The sequence below is a fragment of the Colius striatus genome, chromosome 1, assembly GCF_028858725.1.
Source record: "Colius striatus isolate bColStr4 chromosome 1, bColStr4.1.hap1, whole genome shotgun sequence".
Classification (NCBI taxonomy): domain Eukaryota; kingdom Metazoa; phylum Chordata; class Aves; order Coliiformes; family Coliidae; genus Colius; species Colius striatus.
In genome coordinates, this window is record NC_084759.1 from 89,976,792 (window position 1) to 90,000,039 (window position 23,248).

At 41.0% G+C, this 23,248-nt stretch overlaps 1 protein-coding gene across 1 annotated transcript in view; it reads left to right on the forward strand.

The window, feature by feature from the left end:
- The first annotated feature begins 12,651 nt into the window (after window positions 1-12,651).
- Window positions 12,652-23,248, forward strand: part of LOC133625846 (myelin-oligodendrocyte glycoprotein-like) — a 34,859-nt gene continuing 24,262 nt past the window's right edge. The window contains exon 1 of the mRNA XM_062000511.1: window positions 12,652-12,723. The gene's annotated coding sequence lies outside the window, so the exon portion shown is untranslated. The remainder of the gene's footprint in view (window positions 12,724-23,248) is intronic.

The window sequence follows — 23,248 nt, forward strand, 5'->3', positions numbered from 1 at the left end:
TGTAGTCAAATTAATTATTTAAATATATTTTTTACTCTTTACTCTTTAAACTGTATTGGTTGTTTTTTTCTAAATTGCAAAGTGAATTCTTTTCATATTTGTAGTATATATGCACAAAAGTTCATGAGGGCAACCTCTCTCACCTCTTTCTATTCCAGGGCAAGAGAAACTACTCTAAAGAATAATTGAGTACAGCCCAACTCCACAGGGAGAGGATCCTCACATCTCCTATAGATGTTAGTTAGGCTCTTGGGACTTTTCCTCTCAACAAATGATACTGACCTTCACCACATTCACTGGATGAAAAGGGATTTTTTTCCCTTTAAAAGGGATTTTTCCCATTAAAAAAATGCATTTTTAAAAGTTTTTAAGTGGCACCCAGCTTATAAAGGTGATCTCCACTGCATCTGGCAGCCCAGAGAATTACAGGCCATAGACCAGTAGCCTCCATCTCATTCATCTTTCAAGACAGACTTAATGTGACAACATGTCAATTTGTACAATTACTTTCCAACACAAGAAAAATGCTTCCAACACTTATCATAGAATTATAGAATTGTTTCTGTTGGAAAAGATCTTCAAGATCACCAAGTCCAACCACTGACCTAACACTGCCAAACCCACCACTAAACCATGTCCCTCAGCACCTCATCTACACACTTTTTCAGAATCTCTAGGAATGGTGACTCCACCACCTCCCTTGGCAGCTTGTTCCAGTGTTCAACAGGAACAGCTAACTTAAAATGTTCCTCCTAATATCCAATCTTAAACCGTCCTGACACAACTTGAGGCCATTTCTTCTTGTCCTAGCACTTGTTACTTGGGAGAAGAGATCAATCCCCACCTCACTACAATCTCTTTCTATGTAGTTGTAGAGAGTGATTATGTCCCTTCTCATCCTCTTCTTCTCCAAGCTAAACAACCCCAGTTCCTTCAGACACTCCTCATAAGCCTTGTTCTCCAGACCCTTCACCAGCTTTGTTTTAGTGCTGGAACATGTTCAGAGATGGACAATGTCTTTCTTGTAGTGAGAGGCCCAGAACTGAACACAGTGTTCAAGGTGTGGCCTCACCAGTGCCGAGCACAGGGGGACAATCACTTCCTTGCTCCTGCTGGTCACACTGTTTCTGATACAAACCAGGTTGCCATTGGCCTTCTTGGCTACCTGGGCATACTTCTGGCTCATGTTTAGCTGGCTGGTGATTAACATCCCAGGTCCTTTTTTGCCAGACAGCTTTCCAGCCACTCTGCCCCAAGCCTGTAGTGTTGCATGGGGTTGTTTTGGCCCAAGTACAGGACCTGGCCTCATTAAATCTCATACAGTTTTCTTCAGCCCATCAATCCAACCTGTCCTGGTCCCTCTGAAGGGCATTCCTGCCCTCAAGCAGATCTATGCTTAAACACCACTGGTGACTAGCCAACAACTGGATTTAACTCCACTCACCACCACTTTCTGGGGCACCATTCAGACAGTTTTCCACTCAACACAGAATATGTCCATCCAAGCCATGGGCAGCCAGTTTCTCCAGGAGGATGCTGTGGGAGACAATGTCAAAGGCCTTACTGAAGTCCAGGAAGACCACATTCACAGCCTTTCCCTCATCCACCAAGGGGGTCAACGTTGTCATAGAAGGGGATCAGGTTACTCAAGCAGGACCTGTCCTACATAAAGCCATGCTGACTGGCCCCAAACCCTTGGTATGCAAGGCTGAACAAGGGCAATCTCAAGACTTTTCCCAGCTGCCTATAGAAGGTTTTGTCTATCTCCTTATCCTGGTTGGGTGCAGGGAAGGGGTAGGAGGTGTCTATAATAGACTCCTGCCATGATATCAGCCTTGTTGTCCTTCTGCCTGATTCTTATCCACAAACACTCAACCCTATTGTCACCATCATTGACTTCTAAACAGTCAGGACACTGTAAGAGAGAGGGCCAGCCCTCTGCCTCTCCATCCTTGCCTATACCTTCTGAAGAGTTTGTAGCCTTCCAGTGCAGCACTCCAATTGTGTGAATCAACTCATTATGGCAACTATGTCATACTTCCCTTAGTGCACAATGGCTTGCAGCTCCTCCAGTTTGTTGTCCATGCTATGTGCATTGGTGTAGATGCACTTTAGATGCATTACCTGTCCTGTCACCCTTTGAAGAAGTCCTGACCCCCATGTGACCATTTTCAGAGGTTTCCATAGCCCCTGACACACTAACCTTTGCCTCCCTGCTGCCATGAGGATCTCCATCTCCTGTCCCCATTGAGACTGCCAACTGAAGGATGTTGGTGGCAGACCAAAGGATACTGGCAGGAGACCATCCCTCAGACAGCAGCATGCTGTCCCCAGACTTGCCTCTGTCAAGCCTGTTTTTGTCCCTTTCCCCCTTCAAATTTAGTTTAAAGCTCTCCCAATGAGCCCTGCTAACTCCTCTGCCAGTAACTTATCAGCATCACTAGTAAGCATAAAGTACTGTATCCAAACCAGTTCCCCATGCTGCAAAACATTTGACAACTGCTCATGACCTTACCATTACTCAGTTTCTTTGTTATGGAAAAGATTGTCTCTCATTTTAGTCTGGTGCAGAAAATTGTTTTGTAGATATAGGTGTTCTTATATCAAGGGAGACCGAGTCTGACTTTCCAGTTTGCCCCAAATAGGTCCCAATAGTTTGGTAATAAAACATTAATTTGTCTTCCTGTGATTCCAAGGAGTGCAGCTTAGGGCTATTTTATAATTGGAAAATTTAGACACAGAAGTTGCATGCTCAGGGTCACACAAGGCTGTAGCTGACTTGATGCCTGAACTCACATTTCCAGCATGCAGAGACCTTCTCTCCTTTAACTTGCTGGACTGGATGCAAGCCTACTTTGCAGCACCCCAGCAGATATCCTAAGTCAACAGAAGCTGTTTGCCATTCTTTAATAGAATTACATATAAACTACCAGACTACACTTTCACATCTGTTACACAAATAAAAAGAATCTATCCTTATTAAAAAATTGAAAGAGAAAAGATTAAAAAATATCTTCCAGTTGAGACTAAAAACTTCTAAGAATGTGTCAGTAAGAAGCAACACTAACACACCTGTAGTGTGGCCAGAGTGTGAGTGCTAACTTTTCCTTCTTAATTTCTTCTGCCAGGAGATCTATACTTGTCATATGTCATTCCTCTTATGAGGCTATTTGTAGCTTCAAAACAAAATCATGTTGGCTTGCAAAAACTTTTTTTCCACAGCATTGGGCTGGACTAAAGGTGATTTTATTCCTCTATTCATTTATCAGTTAGACCTACCGTTATTATTTTACTTAACTTACTACTGCAGTCACAATAACTAGAAAGAGGTCAAGGGATAAAGGTGTAAAATGTCTAAACTATTACCAAAGCACCGCAGCTGCTTTTATAAACCAAAGTATCACCTCATTGTAAATAGTATTAGCCAGCTCAGTTTGATAAACCACTCATGACAATAAACTGTCAGCAAAGTGACAGAAGTCCTTCCATAAATCTTATCTTTTAAAGGCCTTTCTTTAGTTTTCCATGCATGTGTTCATATTTCCATATCTATCTGGCACACAGAGACTGCTCTCTTGCTTGAGATACATTACTGAATTATCTTACCAGAACCGGGAGAAAAATGCAGTCCCGAGTGGATTCCTGACCTACTGAACCAGGCAACAGGGCTGGCCAGATAATGACTGTCTTTTTCCAGGAAAGATTTTTGACTGTTTCTAACCATGGCAAGGCAGAGAGCCAGCATCCCAGGAAAGTCTCCCACACTCCTGGTACTAGCTCACATGAGAAGTGTGCCCAAAAATTGAACAATTGCAGAAGTAGAGGAAGTGACAGGAGCATCTCCAGGGATGTCTACCCAGGGTAGGCCTCTATGCCAGGTCTCTGCTCAGCAGGCAGGCACTCCATGAGGAGTCCTGGCATGCCAAGACACAGCACAGCTCTGAGAAATAAGCATGTCTGAGTAGGAAAAAGCAAAAGAGTAAATAAATTTTTAAAAATCTACACATCTGTTTTGTTTAATTTCAGACTATTTTGTTTATTTAAAGTCAAATTTTTCATGTCTGCCATAAGGCACACAGCTGTCTGTTAAGGTATTTCTCATAGAACAGTTTTCTTCAGCTGAGAGTGGGAAGAGGAAAGAAAAAGCAAAAAAAAAACTCTGTTAATCTGTTCCAGCCCAGCAACACTTCACCAGATCACTGGAAATGAAGCTCTGCTTGGGAAATTTCGATTTTTGTTTTCTCTTTTTTTAAAAAAGTAGCCCTTAAGAAAGGCTCCTATGAACAAACATATGCTCTGGCTGGCTGGAGTTATCAACCACAAAAACCACTAGGCATACATGCAGGGAGCCAGTGCCTTTTGTTAGCATTTTTGACAATGCACCAGCTGCTGACAGGCTTCATGCAATGTGTCTTAGCTTCACTTCTGAGCAATTCCTATTGCATCACAACATATCTGGATGTAAAATGATTTATAAACAAAGACAAACAAACAGTTCCTCGGGAACATAAAATATGTCCACCAATATCTGTGTCTGCATTTACTGCACTGGTAGGCCATCAAGTTCTGGGAAAACAGTAGCAGGTATTCCACTAGTGAAATGCTTCTGCAAGTAAGAATTTTTGCATTAAAACTGGTTTTAACGTTCAGATATTAAAAGTGTAGTGTTCTCAGGCCTGAGCACCCCACAGCTGTGTGAGATGCCAGGCACAAAGGTGTGCCCCCCACTTGCATACCTTTCAGACACCTTAAGGGTGGGGTTGAAGGGCAGAGAAGGAAAGGAATCCTATTTTGCTTTAGTCTCTAGGCAACGCTACTCCAGACAGCTAGCAGGAAAGCACAGGACTTACCTAGGCAGAAGCCCGGCAAGAAGTTTATTTTGAAGCTAGGAAAGGACCCTAACCTTTTTGTGAAGGTCTGGCTTTACAGCCCAATGCTCTTATAGAACACTCACTACACATACTATAGTCTTCATCACTGCATACCTAGATGCTAGGACGAGATAGAGCGCTCAGCCTGTAGATGATTAATTGTATAATATATTTGTGGCTTGAAACTCCATGCAAGAAATCAGTATAATTGCTCATAGATGAACACTTCAGAGCAGCATACCAAAACGTATTTGAACAGAGATAAAGTGCAAAGGAGCAATGTGTCAAATGCAGGTCAAATTTTACAAGGAGATGGGCGAGGAAGCACACGGCTTCTGCAATGAGAATCCATCCTTGTCTGAGTGACAAGACTGCCACAGACTTGGCAAGCTTTCATTTAGTCTATTTACTATTCAGGGAGGAAAGATTGGTCTTCTATCTTCCTCCCATCCCAACATGTCAAAGCTGGTGTCACTGTTTACTGCCAAGACAGTGCCTACTTGTTTTGCTGGCTTAAGATGCTGCACCCCACAGGTTGGCAGAACACCAGCAATTTAATTACATAGGAAGCTATTAAAGCCTGCCTGAACTTTCACACCAGGAAACAATGTGTTTCTGCTCAACTTTGAAACAAAGTATTGATTGTTAGCTAGGTCAAGGCCAGAGATCTGTAGAATTACTACTATATCCTTCCCCAGTTACAAAGTCTCTACTCAAAGTCACTTTGTGAGTCACAGCCACAGAGTGAATATTGGTCTATAAGGGACTTTGGACACTCGCAGCACAGCAGCTGTTGCCAAACTAAACTTTTGTTTTTGCCCATCATCAGAGTAATTTCTGATAAATCAGGGAAAAAGGACTACAGACAGCATCTGCAAAACAGACTTGCTGCTAGGATATAAGGAGTATAACCTTCCAGAAACAAAAACCCCACTGCAAAGAAATGGCAAGAGTGGCTGAAGCTGTAGTAGTATATTCAGGAAAGCTCAAATTTCATTAAGATCAGAAACAGGAGTTCCTTGTACAACACCCCCCCCCCCCCCCCCCCCCAGGTCTGGATATCCTACAGAGGACTGGAGTACTCCCACAGGGGCCACCACTACTGTGAGAGGAGAAGCTGCACTGGGTAAGGAGCTAAACCAGGCTCAACACATGCTAATAGTTCAGTTAACCCTGGAAGGCATCTCTCCTTTAGACAAGCTGTGAATCAAGCCATCACATGATTCAAAGGAAAAAAGTTATTTGCATGCCTTAAGAAAAACATGATTCATTTAGACCTGCCTTGCACAAGGGAAGCAAAGCTCTAGGACACTCAAGCTGTGGCTGTCAGTAGTTGTGTAAGATGGAGACAGCAGACAGGTCTTAAGGTTGGCATGCAGACTGAGATCATTTGGCAGGGCAGAAAACAAATTTAAAAGAAAGTAAAGCTGACAGTCTTCCTGGAAAGCAGTCTAAAATATTAACTCTATCCCTGTTAAAACCAGGATAATTTTCTTCCTAGTAGCTGGTGCAGTATTGTGTTTTGGATTTAGGGTGAGAACAATGTTGGTAATATATAGATGTTTTAGTTATTACTAGGCAGTGTTTGTACTAAGTCAAGGACTTACCAGTTGCCCACCCTGCCGTGCCAGCAGAGGCTGGGGTTGCACAAAAGGCTAGGAGGGTAGGAAGCCAGGACAGCTTACCCAAATTAACCAAGGAGGTATTGTATACCATGTGACATCATGTGAAGTATATACACTGGGGAAAGTTGGTCAAGGAACACCACAGTTTGGGCATTGGCTAGGCTTTGGTCAGCAGGAGGTGAGCAACTGTATTGTGCATCACTTGTTTTAGATATTCTTTTGATATTATTTTAATCTTCATTTCCTGTCTTTGCCTTTATCTCAGCCTACACGTCTTACTTTTTTTTTTTCATCACATTTCTCTCCCACTGAGCACAGAGACTGAGCAAGCAGCTGCATGGTGCTTAATTGCCAGATGGGGTTACATTAATCTCGACAAATATGAACCAAAGGAATGGCCCAGGAAGACTATCTTCCATGGTAGAGAGCAGCAAACTGAACACATGCACATTACCAACCCAAAAGCGAGGTCTAGGGGAAGAGTGTCACTCATGGAGGGCTAAGTCCTCAAGTGCAACAATTAAATTGCTCACATTTAGAAATGTATGTATTATGTTTGGCAAATCTCACACAATATCCATAGTGTTGCACAAACCAAATGGTAGGCTTTGTTTGCGCTTGGTTTTCATGGTTTCCCTGACATATCTAAATGAAAGATTCGCTCCTGTAATTGTTAGTAATCTGATCAGTTACATTTCGACAGTACTGCAGACAGCATTACTATGACTACGCTGAACCTCCAAAGTACATACCACTGATGGAGGACATAGGGTGGGAATTTGGTTGCTTGGCTTATACACTTTGCAGGGCCAGAGAAAAACCTGGTTACATTCCCAAATATTTTATTAGAGTTGCAAATAAGCTGTTTGGAATGTGAACTACTCGTCAGAGGATAGGTGTACTTCCCATGCATTTCTAGACAGAGTAGAGCCCTCTCTCTACCACTGTTAAACCAGCCCCATGCACAAGACAAGACTTGCCACCACCCTCCTAAGAGTGAGAGATCCTGAACACTCAAGCAGCCACAAACTTCAGGATATTCTGGAAAAAAGAAAAAGGAGGAAAAGTGACTTCAGGGAAGAACAAGCAGCTAATCAGCCTGGAAGCTTTGTCACTTAAAGGTCAAGCTGACAAAAGTAGCAAAAGATCAGCTCAGCTCTCACTTCTTTCTCACAGTCAAGATGAATTCTTGTTCCCATTTCTGCTTGTACATTTAGGTCATTAGGCCTCAGCCACATATGTACATTTCTTGCCAAGTATCGCCTACTACCAGAATTTAAAATAACATTTTTCATCTTGGACAGCAACATTGCTGACTGTTGCCTCTTCAGTTGCAAACAAACATGCTGTTTCAATTTTTGCTACTCTAGGTATATTATAAAATGACCTCAGCAGTTGTTCAAACGGTTTGAAAGTCAACATAAGAACTTTATTTCTTCATGTTTTGTGTCTGTTCATTCTGGGCTAAGAGTCCTAACCTTGTAACACAAACAGACTGTTAACTCAAATGAGTGGAAACAAGTGAAACCAGTCCAAACAGAAATACTTCTCAGTCTGGAAAGCCTCTGTCTAGAGCCAAATCCAAATAGTCTTTTTCCACCTGGGCTGAAGAAGGAATAAAGCTTAGCAAAATGAAGCAGAGAACAAGCATGGCAAGCTACAGCTACTACTGGTCTATACTGCCTTACCCACAAAAAACACACATTTGCCATCTTCTACTCAGAATGACAAATGAAGTGGAATTTGCACTTTCCGGAAGTGAACGTGATTGAGATTGTTTATATTATTTGGATCACCTAAATGAGTGGGAGGAAGAGGAAAACCCAATCTCATTGTTAACAGCAGGTCAAGTCATCAATGTTAATGATTAGTGACTCAACAGTCAAAAATGTGTGACCCTCTTGTGCCAGCAGGGTCAGGAGCTACTCTGACTACAAAAACAAGTGAGGGGGAAAATACAGCTAAAAGAGGAACATTGCAAGGTTACAACATGCTAACATAGCACCAAAGGAAATTGCACAGGTCTCTTGCCCAGTCTGGATCAGTACTTACAAGTCAAAGTTTATATTCCAGATATTGGAGATTAAACTATACAAACATTCCCTTCTTCCATCCATTCACCTCTATGGAAGGAGAAGGGTGTGGCTCTGACTTTGGAAAGTATTTGCTTCAGTGTTTGAATTTGCAGATGTGTAGCCAACTGTGTTCTGTAACAAAGCTAAGAAGTTGTCTAAAATACACTGCTGTATTCTATGGCTTTTATATCAGAGGATAGTCCTGTCATCCAGGGACACCTTGACAGAATGGAAAAACTATCTGACAGAAACCTCATGAAGTTCAAGAAGGGCAAGTGCAAAGTCCTGCACCTGGGGAGGAACAACTCCATGTACCAGTACAGGCTGGAGGCACCTGGCTTGAAAGCAGCTTTGCAGAAAGCACTCTGGGGGTGTGCTGGTGGGCAACAAATTGAACATGAGCCTTCAAGGTATATCTTGATGCAAAGATGGCTGATGGTATCCTGGGCTGCATCAATGGAAGTATTGCTAACAGGTTAAAGGTGACGATCCTTCCTCTCTACTCAGTGCTGGTGGGGTCACACCTGGAGTGCTGGATCCACTTCTGGACTCCTCCATAAGAGATATGAATCTGCTGGAGAGAGTGTCATAGACAACCATAAAGATGAAGAGACTGAAGTATCTCTTCTGTGATGAAAGGCTGAGAGAGCTGCAACTGCTCAGCCTGGAGAAGACAGGGCTTAGGTGGGATTTCAATGTACATAAAATCCTCAAGGGAAGGTGCAAAGAGGATAGAGCCATACTGTCTTCAGTAGAGCCCAGTGACAGGACGAGAGGCAGTGGGCACATGCACACCCAGGAGAGTCTGTCTGAAGATCAAGTAGATAGCCTTGCTTGAGCAGGAAGCTTGGACCAGATCATCTCCAGAGGTCCCTTCGAACCTCAACCTGTGATTCTGGTAAAGTGATGGCTTGATTTTGAGAGAGCTTGAAGAAATTCTATAGCCATAATAGCAGCAATCTCCTTCAGGTCACTCAAGTCATGCTAAGTTTAAAAAGGAGTATGTTGAAGAACAGGAAGGATAGAAAGAGAAAGAAAGAAAAAACAACACAACTCATGTTCAGTCTTTTATCTGTGAAGATAAAAATATTACAAGTCAGTATTGCACTGCTGCCAGGTCCTCATTTTCTTTCATAAGTAACTAGCACACTAGAATACTAAGTAGTCACAGTACTTTGCTGCTGCCACATGAGCAATTAGCAAACTTGAGGAAAAAAAAAAACAAATCAAAAACAACCAAACTCTGTATATACCAGTGTGATTTATTCTGGTGTGTAGTTACCACAGATCAGAATGATTTCTTGTCTTTATCACCAAAAATCAAATTGATTAATAGCTGTATGCCCCGCCCTCAAGACACACAGCCTTCACTTCAAAACACAAGAAGACATATGTCTGACTACAGTCCTTTTGTACACTCAGCAGTTTTAGAAGAATGCATTAGTAATCCACAGAATCACAGACTGGTAGGAGTTGGAAAGGACCTCTAGAGATTATCTACTCAAACCCCCCTGCTTAAGCAGGTCCATCTAGATCGAGTCATACAGGAATGTGTTCAAGCGGGTTTGAAAACCTCCAGAGAACGAATCTGCACATCCTCTCTGGACAGCCTGTGCCAGGGCTCCCTCACTCTCACAAGAAAAGTTTTTCCTCTTGTTCAAGGGGAACTTCCTATGTTCCAGCTTATACCTGTTACTGGGCATTACAGAAAAAAAGACTCACTCCATCCTCTCAACACTCACCCTTTAAGTATTTATAAGTGTTGATAAAGTCAGTCTTTTCTAGGCTAAAAGATCACTAAATTAAGATCACTGCCACTTCCCGCAAGAAGGAAACACAACAATAAGGTGAGAAAGGGATGAAAGGCAAAACAGACGATACCTAGACACAAAGCTAGAATACTTCAGCCTTTTTATTTTTTAGCTTCATGGTACTTAATCACCATACCAGGGCAATTCAAAGACCAAATACAAAAAAAAACCAAAAAAAACCCAGAAAATCCTGCAATATGGAATGTTTAGTGACATAGGACTTTAAAAATATGTGCTGAAAAAAAGCTATTCATATCACTGGACATACTGAACAACTCCCACAGCGGTTGGTTTAAATTTAAGTTGGGCTATGTAATATCTTAGAGATCTGTTCCAAGCACATAAAGAAGGAAATAGGGAATGAAGTATTAAGAGTATATCTTCACATTCTTGAACTTGATTATGAAGTGATTTTCTTTTACTTGGAATTGTGCATAACATCTATGAGTCAGATTCCAACATTTGTGTTAACTTGGATAAAATCTCTGTTTGATATAAGATGAGCTCTCAGAGTAGTACCCTATAAAGAAATGAGCTTTCTGAAGGGCATCAGGGAACAAAAGAAGAACAAACCAAAACAAAAAATCCACCCACAATATGTCTCTGTCGTGACATTAGTACAGTCTTGAGTAGTTTTGGTACTTCATAGGGAATTTTATTCTCAGAAGCCTTCTACTTTTGGACTTCAGTGCCAGAGAATAACTTCTACAAACTCAGACATATTTTCCTCTGTTCTGTCTTATCACTCATCTAATGTGAGTTGCATCAGGCATTCAAAGTTTGCCAAAAGTGCCTCAGGAAATAGTCAGGATCATCACTGTTTGCAAGAGTGAATAGGCAATTCCATTACAGGAGCATTTGAGTGAGAAATTGTGCATTGCTGAAATACTCCCATGAAGCTAACTGATTAATCAAGTGTTACTTGTTAAACTATTAAGTAGAGTACGAAAGTTTTGTTTGTTTTCCAGCATAGTGAATCATAATTTCCTAGGGTTCCTTCAATTATTTAACTTCTGGCTTAATACTAAGAAATTCAGCCTTGCTCTAAAATATAAGCACTTTTTTGTTTTGTTTTTTAATACAGGTTTTACATACAAATATTTTAATTCATCAAGCATGATTAAATAGTTAGCTCCCCGCTTAACCCAAACAAAGGAGGAGTTGAGATGAAGGAGAACAGTATTTGGAATACTAATTATTTTAAATCTATCGGTATGCATGTTATTGCACATTTATATAACGAAAAGTTCACCGCTTTTTAAAGGAAGATGTCAGAAGGATTCATTCAATGCAAGAGAGACTACCCAGAAAAATCGTAAAAATGAGAGTTGATACAATGTATTTTTTAGCTTCTTGTGTACTGAATTGTGTGATTATGCATCTATGTGCAACAAAACCACAGTGAAGCAATGGCTGTGGTAGCAAAGACCCGTAGAAAGAAAACTAGAATTGTTTTATGAAATGTTCTAACAAGGCATGCCAGGGACCCACACCCAAGTCAAACAAACAGCTCAGTGCGATACAAGCAAGAGCTCACTCAAGGACAAAGAGAAAGGCTTCTGCCATGGCCAGCTGAAAACATAAGGGGTAAACATTGCTTGGTACCTGCTCATAAAAAGCAGAGAGGGAGTGAAACAGTAGTGCTTGATTGAAGAGCAAAGAAGAGAGGGAGAGAACTTTTTTCACAAAGTAGAGTTTGGAAAGGCATGCTTAGCAAGCAGTAGCTTCTGTTAAGGTATACAGGACACTACATATATGGATATCAGTTAAAACTAATTGTAAGAAGAGACAAGGTTTTTTGGCATTTTGTTTGTTTGCATTTTTATACAATTTTCTCTTACTAACGGAACAAACCAAGCAAAGTCTCAAGTGCCTGCTTGACCTAAGAGGCAAGATTCATTTGAGAAACATTCCCAAAAATCCTTATTCTAAACATCTTGAAGTAGCACATTCACGCAAAGATATGCTTCTTGACAGAGACATATGTTTTATTGACAAAAGGTGGATAATCTTCCTAGAAAGCACCACCGTATCAGAACATTGCACTACTATAAGCAGCTAAAGTTTGGGAAAAGAAGGGTAAAATATCAAATGTTCCTGAGCTTTTACTACTGGTAAAGTAAGGCTAGCAAATCCTTACGTCAGTTGAGCACACCATAGTGAGCACCATCAATAATTCATTTTCTTCCTTGGCTAGTCAAGAAAGACAGCCCTCAATATCCGAGTTATTGCTCCACATCCTGCCTTGCATCAGCACTTCCTCATTCAAGGCACAGGCTCCTCACAGCAGCACGTTTGAATCTCGGCATATTCAGACAGGATACAGAGAAATTCCATAGAGGTAAGAGATCAAGTTTTCTGTCTTGTACTAGAAAGTCCTAAAACTGACTTATCTGGGCTACAGCTTTTTGGCTAAGGTCCATTATAAGTGCTTCAGATGACGGGGACACAGGAAAAAACGAAAAAGAAACAATTCTGGGTTTGTATTCTGTTTGGTTTTTGTGTTTTGTTGGTTAGGTTTGGGGTTTTTATTTTTTTGGCTTTGTTGTAAGTGGCAGCTTGCTGGAGAAGAAAAAAATCAGTTTGAGGGATTTCCTGGTTAAAAGTGTTTCGTCTCTGTAACTCCAGTCCTCTTTGCTGACTGCCAGCTGGTGTGCATTTGGATTGTAAAACAAGAAGTGAAAGCACAACTGCTGGTAAAACAAAATGCAGCTTTCACCTAAGACTCTGAAAGGCATCTCCAACTAATTTACTCGACAAGTACAATTTTGCTTTTACTGCTTCTCCTTACCCTTTTTATTTTCTTAAGTCATGAAACTGACACATTGAGAGACCAAATACAGTTTCAGCGCAGTGTGGTTCAAGGAGTTAACACCAGGCTGAAAATAATCTCACATACTGCCTCAAATTATCAGCTGAGTAAGAGAAAAGGCTCAGACAAGACATTCTGGATACTAGTCACACCAAAACTTTTCAAGTTCTGAATGGTTATTATGTACAAACTGACAGCATGTAATAGAAACTAAAAAGTCCTTTGTGACGAAGGTAAGAAGTCCCATTGTACTGAGCAGCACATATACAATCATAAACTCAATACGATCGGAAACTCAGTGTTGCACAAAACCCAAGGTCTCAGTTTGCAGCTAGTGAAGAAATCCAGTGAAAACATGAGAAAGAGGGCAAGCAACTGCATCGGAAGTTTTGCCCGGGTCATGAGTCACCATAGTTTGTTACAAGTTGTTTGTGTGCTTTAAAAAAAAAGAATAAGCTACTGTAACACACCTAGCCTTCAGACAAATTAATTGCCTTTCAGTTTTGATGAATGGTTTATATTAAATGAATAATAAAACACATAACCACAGATGTGCATACCAGTCTTTACTGCAGGGCATTTTATGGAATGGTTTGTGTTGGAAGGGAACTTAAAGACCAATGAGTCCCAACACCTCTACCAAGGGGAGGGACACATTCCATTAGACCAGTTTGCTCAAAACCCCATCCAGCCTGCCCTTGAACACTTCCAGGGACAGGACATCTACAGTCTTTATGGGCAACATGGTCCAGTGCCTCACAGTGAAAAGCCTCTTCCTTACAACTAATCTAAATCTACTCTCTTTCAGTTTAAAACCATTATCTCTTGTCCTGTCACTACATACCCTTCTAAAAAAACAAAAAAACCACCACCAAACAAAAAATAGCCCTCTCCAGCTTTCTTCTTGGCCTCTGGAAGCCACTTTTTCATACCTCTGTGAACCTGGGCCCCTTAAGAGCCAGTTTTGCCTTTTTGAAGACTAAAATGACATCGTTGTATTTCATCGTTGATTAAAACTGAATCCTGTGAGAGCAGAGAAATCACACAGCTGTAGATTTCAGATCTCATGAAGTCAAAACCTTGCTATTGTTTTGAGTTCAACTTGATAATACAAGTAATACAAATGTAAATACAGAGATCAGCAGAGATTTTTCCTTCTGAAGAAATTAAACAATTATTTCTAGAAAGGAAGAGGAGATAATAAATTTTCATCTCCAAACTCTCTTCTTGTAATGAAGTTGAAACTACTGAACTATTTACCAAGATGAGCACTATGAAAGAGTCTCCAATATACCGTCTCCAGTTATGAAAGTCCTAAAATTGCATGAATGCAATGCATATGACATTCAAGAAACTGATCTTTTGGCAAAACGGTTAGCACATCTTGACAGTTTGTCTGCCAGAGAAGTCACATCAAGGGCCGGTGAGAGAATATTTTACTCAAAAGAAAAAAAACAATATATCATTTAAAAAATTGGCATCTTAAGGTGCCTTTTTGCCAAATATTACTCAGACAGGCTGTGGGTCTTCTATCATTGAAAGTGTTCAAGGTAAGGTTGGACAGGGCTCTGAGCAAACTGTTCTAGTGGATGGTCTCAGTCTATGGCAGGAGGAGTTGGACTAGATGATCTTTAAGGCTCCCTTTCAACCCGTTTTATGCTTTTATGATTAACATTTAAGAATCCTTTGAAAAAGCTGAGCTGGTTTCTGTCTCGCACTCCTAGCTACATTCCTTTTCTGAATGGTGTTCCAGCCTTCCCTCCCACTCAGGACAAGGTACCTGTAGAGCCAACAGCCCCTCATAGAAGCTGAGCATTCCTAATCATACATGGAAGATGGCAGTCCAGTTCATGCAGCAGGACACTACAGACACATAGTCAATGGACAGAGCTTTGTTTCAACAGGTGAAAGAAATGAGGAGATAAAAAGCAGGAACTATCTTCTGAACAGTGAGATACTTTTCTGCCGCAGGCCATTAAATACACACATACAGAGTGAATGTGAATACATACTCAGTGAAACATCTCATTGAATACTGAGAATTTTGAGAGGCATGTGGGGATGTATATATGCTGCAGACATACCTGCAGTTAGATTTTTCAAAGCAACCTGAGCCTCAGAGACTCCCAGTAGTTGATTTCAGTTCACATCTACCAATGTGTCTTTAAAACAACACCTCAGCACCTTCAGGTATATCTTAACCAGACAGCAAGTTATAGTACAGAAGTGTCTGTGCTAATAGGGTCTGGAAAACTGCCACTGTTTCAGTGTAGTGTTGCACTGGCATGAAGTCTGTGTGTTGATGGGAAATTGCTAATTGCAGCTGCCCATCATGCTTCACAGGGCTCTGTGTGGGCACCCTCAGCTGCTCAGCTCTGGCCTGAGGCATTCATGCCTGCAGAGACATACCAGAACTCATACTGGCTTGAGTTTTTAACTAGGTTTGTTGCTGCAAGGGAAGGAGAGGTTGGTTTTGATGGTGTGATTTGGGGGGTTTTGTTTGTTTGGGCATGTGTAAGTTTCCCTTCCTGCTCAGAGTACTGAACAAATAAAAATACAGTCACTTTCAGTATTGCTAAAAGGAATCTGTTTTGTGACTGTGGATAATTCCAGTTTTAGTTGTTCTCCTAGGTGCCTTTCCCTCTCTTGTCTCTCTATTTTCCTTTTTCTGAACTCCAATTTCAGCCACCAGGCTTTTCTACCAGTCCTTCCCTATACTAATTGCTAAAGTCATCTGTAACAGAACAAAATAAGCTGCTGGTATTAGGACAGCATCTTCAAGGATGTGCACAGTAAGACTGATGGAAGAAGGTATGTATTCCTCAGTCATTATGTTCCAAGATGCCTGCTGAGTAAAGAAAGAAGAGTAACAAAAGTTAAAAAACAAAAGTGACGAATTAGGGGAAATATAATCTGTTCTAGAAGGACTTATATATGTTCTAGTCCTAAACTGCAGAGGTCTCAGGGTGTCTATCAGCCCCTAGGAATGCAGGTTGCTCAGAACAACTCTGTCTCCCAAACGCTAACAGTTTAAGAACAATAAATACATAGCTAGCTCAAGGACTCCAGGACAGACAGTTCCCAAGCGTGGGAAGCTTACATAGCTTAACATGCACAAACTCAAAGCAACTTGTAATAAGACATATGACCACACTCAAACTTCAGTTAAGACTTCCTAGTATCGCAGAGCCAATTGTCTTAAAGCCACACTTTTTCCATTTTAATCCTCTATCTGTGGGTTACCGCTTTCTGGTTTTGCTTTTAAAGCAATCACAGGAAAAAAAATCCCTTGCACACAGCAGAAAAGTTCAACCCACCACAGCTTTTCTGGTTTCAACATAAAGAGCAACTTTGTCAACAGACACCGAGACAGTGGCCAAACTGGTGTACAGTGCCCAACTCCTTGTAGGTATGTGTGGGAGGAAAGGCCTTGAACCCATGTTGTCAGCCTCATGCTTAAACTCCAGCTAACATTACTCATATATGATTTGTTTTACCACATCCTATGGACCCTTTACTCAGTGTAAGTGGAGGTGTCTCAACTGTGCCTTTCCAGCAAGGGACTTACTCCTTTACCAGAGAGGACAACATGCAAGTGAGACTTCAAGAGTAGTAAAGTGGCATTTGCACAGATCTTGTAGATCAGTGGCATCAAAAGCTAACACGAAAACCACTAATTCCATATATGAACCCACTCCTGGAAAGCAGAATTATTCAACACATCCTGGCACCCAGCCCACCTAACAATCAGCAGGCATTAAGACCATGTCAGTAAGAGCACTCAGTAGCATCCTGAGAGAGAGCAACTGCGGTGCACGAAATCAGTATCATTTATGGGGATTTGTTTCAAGTATTTTAGTTTCAGTTACTACAGCCTACCAGTTTCACTCCAAATCTACTTTTGTTCCATAAATGAACAGTGATGATGACTGCTATGATTTAGGTTTTGCTTGGTGCCGTTCAAGAGTACAATTTAAATGAAGAGGGGGGAGGAGGGAGAAAACAAGAGAATTATCCAGAAAACAGTAGGAGTTTTAAATTTTTAAAAATAGTTTCTATTATTTAGTTTTGTATGTAGGTATTTCTCCTCTCATACTTTCTTGTACACATTATTATGCAGTTTTCCATATTAATTTATTTACAACTTCCACACTAGGTGCAATGAGATAGAGACTGCTATTTTCTTAATTATTTGTGTCTTCCCCTCCTCACTTCATGAGTAAAGCTAGTTACAAGAGTCCAAATGCACTTTTGAAGTATAATCTCTTCATCTTTGGCTTCCCAAATGTAATTTCCCAACATCTGTATTTCTCTGTTCTGCATTGCTAATGTGGTTAAATTCTGAATCAGAAGTTTTTCTTAATAAGAACACACTTGCTTTCAAGCTCCTTTCTTAGCAGCCTTGCCAGAGCAAAGCCAGCTGTCATCCCAGTCAGAAAGCCATCTAAGCTGGAGCCAAGCAGATCCTTGCCATTATTTCTGGAAGGAAATTATTTCTGGAAGGAGGATTGTTTTATTTTGGCATCAGGGAGGGCAGAAGCATCCAGAACTCCCTATATTTACTGTGCTAAGGCAGCCCAGTTTAAACTTGGTTATTCTTTTTAAAGCACAGATTTACAAGGTATATAGAGACTTGCTGTGTTTCACCCTTGCTAGCATGCAAACTGGCTACTGTGATTATCTGCAGACTTGGCATTTTCCAGCTACCCAGCTTCAGAGTCTCTGGTGTTGCCTTTTTTCTTCCATGCTGCCACAAACAAATAGTGCAAACACCACTGCACTCAAAATATACTTATCTTGCAGTTAACATGAGCTCTTGACTCCTGAAAGGTAACAATTTCCTAATTTCCTAATGCATTTTACTATCCAGAGAAGGACATATCTATTCAACAGCTATGATGACCTATTCAACAGCTATGATGAAGGAATCTGCCTAATAGCCACATTCTTCTCCACTCATCAGAAATACACATTTAGTACTTCCAAAGGGGAAAAAATTAAAACACACAACGAAAAAAGATGCCCAGAAGCAAAGTGAAACCCAAGAGGTGAGAGAAGATGGCAACAGTGAGTGCCACCACTTCTCCAGCTCTACCGCATATCCAGCAAGGGCCATTCCATGATTAAATCACTCCCATGCTCTCCTCACTAAATCTCCTATAGCAATGCTTCTGACTACTCAGGCTACAAGCGAAGTTTTCCTTACAGCTGGCAGAACTACAGCTAGTTAGCTGTCCCATAGCCAGCTGCCTGGGGTGTTTGGCACAGGCTAACCACAGTAACTACTGCCTACTCTGACTCCTGCACTGCCATGCACTGCTTATCTGTTAGCAAAATGCATAGTAGTGGCTTAAAACCTGGCTCATACATCTACACATCCTGCAGCAAATACCCTGGAGCTGTATTTCCAAGAGATTTCTGTAAAAACAGAGCACGACCCTGAAGGAATTTGAGGCCACTTTGCACTAGGATCTATAGAGTAGAATCTATTAGAGATTCTACTGTCTCCTATAGAAAAAAAATTATATTCTTTACAGAGTTGTTTGTTTGCATGAGGAAAGGATCTTTCCTGACAAGAAAGATTGCAACATATAGTTGAGAGAATGAGAACAAGAGCTCCCTGGGGTACCCATATTGTGCTTCATGTCTTCTTTTTCCCAAGTCCTCTGCTGGGAAAGAGGGAGGAGAAAAAAAAAAACAAAACCACAACTTTGAAGCTCAAAGGTTTGCCTGGAAAGGTCTCCTGTGCAACAAGACAGGCTAGGCAACAACTGTGCCAAGCTAGAGAGTCAGAGGTTAACATTCCATCTTCGACAAAACTTTTATAAGTCCCTATAACACCCATTTTACTAACCCTGCCCCCATTTCTTAAGTCCTCAGAGAAACGAAGAGGAAGAGAGTGTGCTCATTTATGCTAGAGCATTGTCATCCACCGTAAGTGTACTCTGAGGAAGCCTAACTCCATAACGTGAGCCCAAAGTTAGGGTCTATTACAGCCAAGGACAGCAGCAGTGCCTTGCTGAGCACAATCTCCTTTTATGGCACCAGGACGTGGCTGCACTGTAGTCTGAATGAAGCCTTAATGATCTCAAACCAAATGCAAAACAGTTAATTAAAGAACTAACAGGGTTCTGTGGCAGGCCCAGTGAAGAATTTTTGAATATCCTCATGGGAAACTTTTGTCCTCAAAGATTATCCTTCACACAATTTCACCCTTTGAATACCTCACTCCAATTTACAGTTTCATGGTGGTCAAGGTATGAAGCCACTGTATTAATTTACAGGTGTCTTCTGAATACTTTTTTTCACAGCTGAAATGGAACATTTTGATTCAAACACAAAGTGATATGCACAAGCTGATGTAAACCAGCACAACTCTGATGGCTTGATGCAGTTCACAGTGTGTTCCTACCCCATTCCAACCACAGATATGTTCCACACCTCAGAAAAAGGAAAAACTGTATCTAAAGTCAGGATAGCTTTGATTAAAACTGAGGTTTAACTCGATTCCCAGTTTTCCCTTACTTGTCTTCTGTGTTGAGAGGCTGATAAATAAGATTCTACCCAGAAACAAACCTCGTGTACCACTTCAGCTTCTGTCCTCCTTACATTTGCAGTCCATGGTACAGGAAATCTTGGGGTGGAGCAGTTGTAAGAAATAGGACACAGTCGAGATAACACAAGGCAAGACTAAGACCACCATCAAGTCACTGTCAGCAAGGTGTAGATCAGAGACTACCTCATGACAGCCATTTAGGCCAGAGCAAATATTTCATCTCAGGTGGCTCCAGAGCCTGGGGCAGCTGCAAAGCAAATTGTCAGTCATTCTGCTTCCCCTGAACAGCTGCTTAGACATAACATTGCTTCAGTTCCTAAAACCTCTGTTTTCCATTTTAGAGCTACACTAAAGTGTTCACAGTCCTCCTCCAGCTGCACCTCAATTTCATTTCCAAAGTGAATGTTTACAGCTTCAATGAAGGATTATTAAAGACCAACATATGGCACTCTTACTTCAGGCCCCTAAATAAATAGTCCTGTAAGTGCCAAGGTCAGCTCTGAGGCCCTAAAATACGAAGTGTTGTAAGATATATAGCTAATGAGTCTCTTCAAATCCCATCTGGTAGTAGGACAGGCATGTAAGGTCTTTGAACTGTAGGCATGAGATCAGCATGTTAACATCTAGAGAAGATTTCCATGACTCCTCAGAGGAAGTGCTTCAAAACTAGGTCATTTAAAGTTTACATAGTTTGAGTACTTTATACAAATTACTTCTCTAGTGTTCAAGCTATAGGGCTTATATTTTACCGTTTACCAGTTAAGGCAGAGTACCCATCACTCCTGCTAGTTAACTCTCCACAAACATGTCACCAAAAGGAGAAAAGAGCCTGTTCCATTACACTTTCTCACAAACAGGCATTTGTATCTACAAAAAGGGCAGGCATGATGCTTATTGAATAGTGCTATTAAAGATTCAAACAAAATATTTTGTTTGCCTGCATTATAGAGTCCTGAAGAGGTTCAGCAGCTGCCAGTAAACTAAGTACAATGCCATCTAGTCAATTAGCACTTTGTACTTTTCCTGTCTGAGGACATTGGATTCCTATCCTGGGAGAGTTAGGTATGCAGTAGGTTCCACAGCAAATGCCATTAAACACTTTTCTCCTCACTTTCCTGGCTGAAACTATAAGATGCAACTTGGTTAAGCAGTAATCTCCACATTCCCATCAAAGGCAAATCAAAGTTCTTGTTGAATGCATCAACACTTTTCACTAATAAGCAAATATAAACAGAAGTAGTAATCCTGTGTTTCCAAACCAAAGTTTCTGTACAGTTTTGACTCCAAGCTTACTCATTTCTGAAGCCTCAAGTTTTGTTGTACATTACCACAAATGCTCAGAATTTGGGCCTTGGTCATCTCAAAAAGATGGGTTTTCATGAGGTGAGACAGGATTCAAGCAGCCCAGTTGTGGAAAATAGACGTTGCCCAGGACGCACATATCTTTACAGCAGAAGTAGGAAGACTCACTCAGATACTACGTATGTCAAGACTAAAAGCAAGTGACATATCACAGTGACAAAAATCCTCCTGGCTACAGCTTTATTAGACATCTTCCTAGAAGTGTCTACTCCCCTGGGATCTAATGTCAAAGCAGAAAGTCAATCATTTACTTTGGCAGTAACAGCTGTCTTTTGAATAATATTGGCTTTTAGGAAGGTTTGACTGTATCAGAAAAAAAGTACTTTGGCCAATGCTTCAATCCTAACAAAATATCCACAAGGTGCTGGAGAAGCTAGCCAGATACAGTCCTGCCTCTACACTCTGCACATGGATAAATACTACTATAAAGTACTTGATGTTTGATTCTAAACAAATCTTCTGTAACAACTGAATAAAGGAAAGTTATCTTTTTTTAAAAAAAAAGAAGAAGAAGAATAATGTAACAGGAGTTTTTAGTTAGAGAAACCCCAAGATAAACAATAATCTCTCACATACACAGAAACAACAATAATCTCTCACATACACAGAAACAACATCCTTTCAACTGGTATTATACGTCTTACTCTCACTTACGGAAGTAACAGAGCTATTCGTCAATGTTTACAGTGCATGATATGAAAGAAAGCTAAGATCTTGTTTCTACCTCTGATTTGGGTAAATATGAACTTTGAGAGATTACTAAAGCAGAGACTGTAAGAGGATCTTGAGAATAAATAGTTTTTAAGGATTAGCACAACTACAATACTCCCAAGTTTGGCACAGCTCTAGGATGTGTGAACAGAGAAACATTTTAAAACACTGGTTCTGCAACTACATAGTCATGACCATCTATCTACTCAGTTACTGGTGGCCTCTCACATGATATTGGTTCTCTGACATTCTTGGAAAAGATATCCAAGGACGTAGACTTGTGAGATCATATTAGATATTTCCACTCATGCACACATCTTTTTCTTTTATATTTCTGGAAAAACATGGAGTCTTTTTATGTCCTTTGTACTCCACGGCACATCATGTGCCAAATAACAGTTTGCTGCTGTACAACACACATACTTAATAGCATTTCCAAAATCAGTGGCACAGATCTAATCACCATAATGCTCCAACTCACCTATTCCTGGATTTCCAAGGAACAGCTATCTAGGTGCTAAATATCACTTGTGCACAATTCCAGCCAAGAGCTTGAAGGTTGCCAAAACAAATGTGCCACTGGCACCTGCTACTGGGCAGAAGAGTTTGTATGTTTGTTAAGGCACTGCAGAGATGAACTAGCTCCTCTGGCTACCCAGAGCTACTAGATCACAACCAGTGGAGCTGCAGCTTCTTCAGCCCTTGAATAAGGTAGTATTCAGCCTGGATCACCCTAGAGAAAAAAAACCTTGATGTGAAATGTCATAAGAAAGCATTTCACAGGGTGTTAGTCAATGGAAGGGAAAGAGTGGTCTTTCAAGGGAAACAAGTGTGCACGGTGGGAGCAGGGAAATGTCACATGAGGGATATTTCAGGTAAAATGCTGTCAAGACTTGTCAGCATCACTAGTGAAGATAAATGGGAAAGGGCTTAGACAATCCTGCCACTATGGAGCAAATAGGAGAAGGAAAGGATAGGGAGGGGTAAAGTAAGATTGCAGAAAAACTGTCTCCATCACCTACCACCTTCCCCCCAAACTGCAGCTACTGATCCTTCACTTTGGTGGCTGCTACTTCTTCAGACTCTAGCTGCTCCTTGCAGACCAGTGGCTTAGGCAGCCACCTCCTGTGCCTGGAAGGAGGCTGCTGTCTGCAGAACCAGGGGCTTAGTGCAGAGTCCCATCATGAAGGACTAAATCCCTACTAAATTTCAGATTTTGCTTTCAGTTTCTTGATTGAAAAGATGTTTGATAGTACTTGTCATTCTCCAGAGTGATCATCTAATCCATGCACAAATCTTACCTCCTCTATGCGGAAGGGTAAGACCAAACTGTAGGTCAGTGCAACATGCTGCTGAATTTGCAAGCCTTATTTGGGATATGCATTTCACACCCTCAACTTCCAGTTCAGGGCTTGTTAACACTAT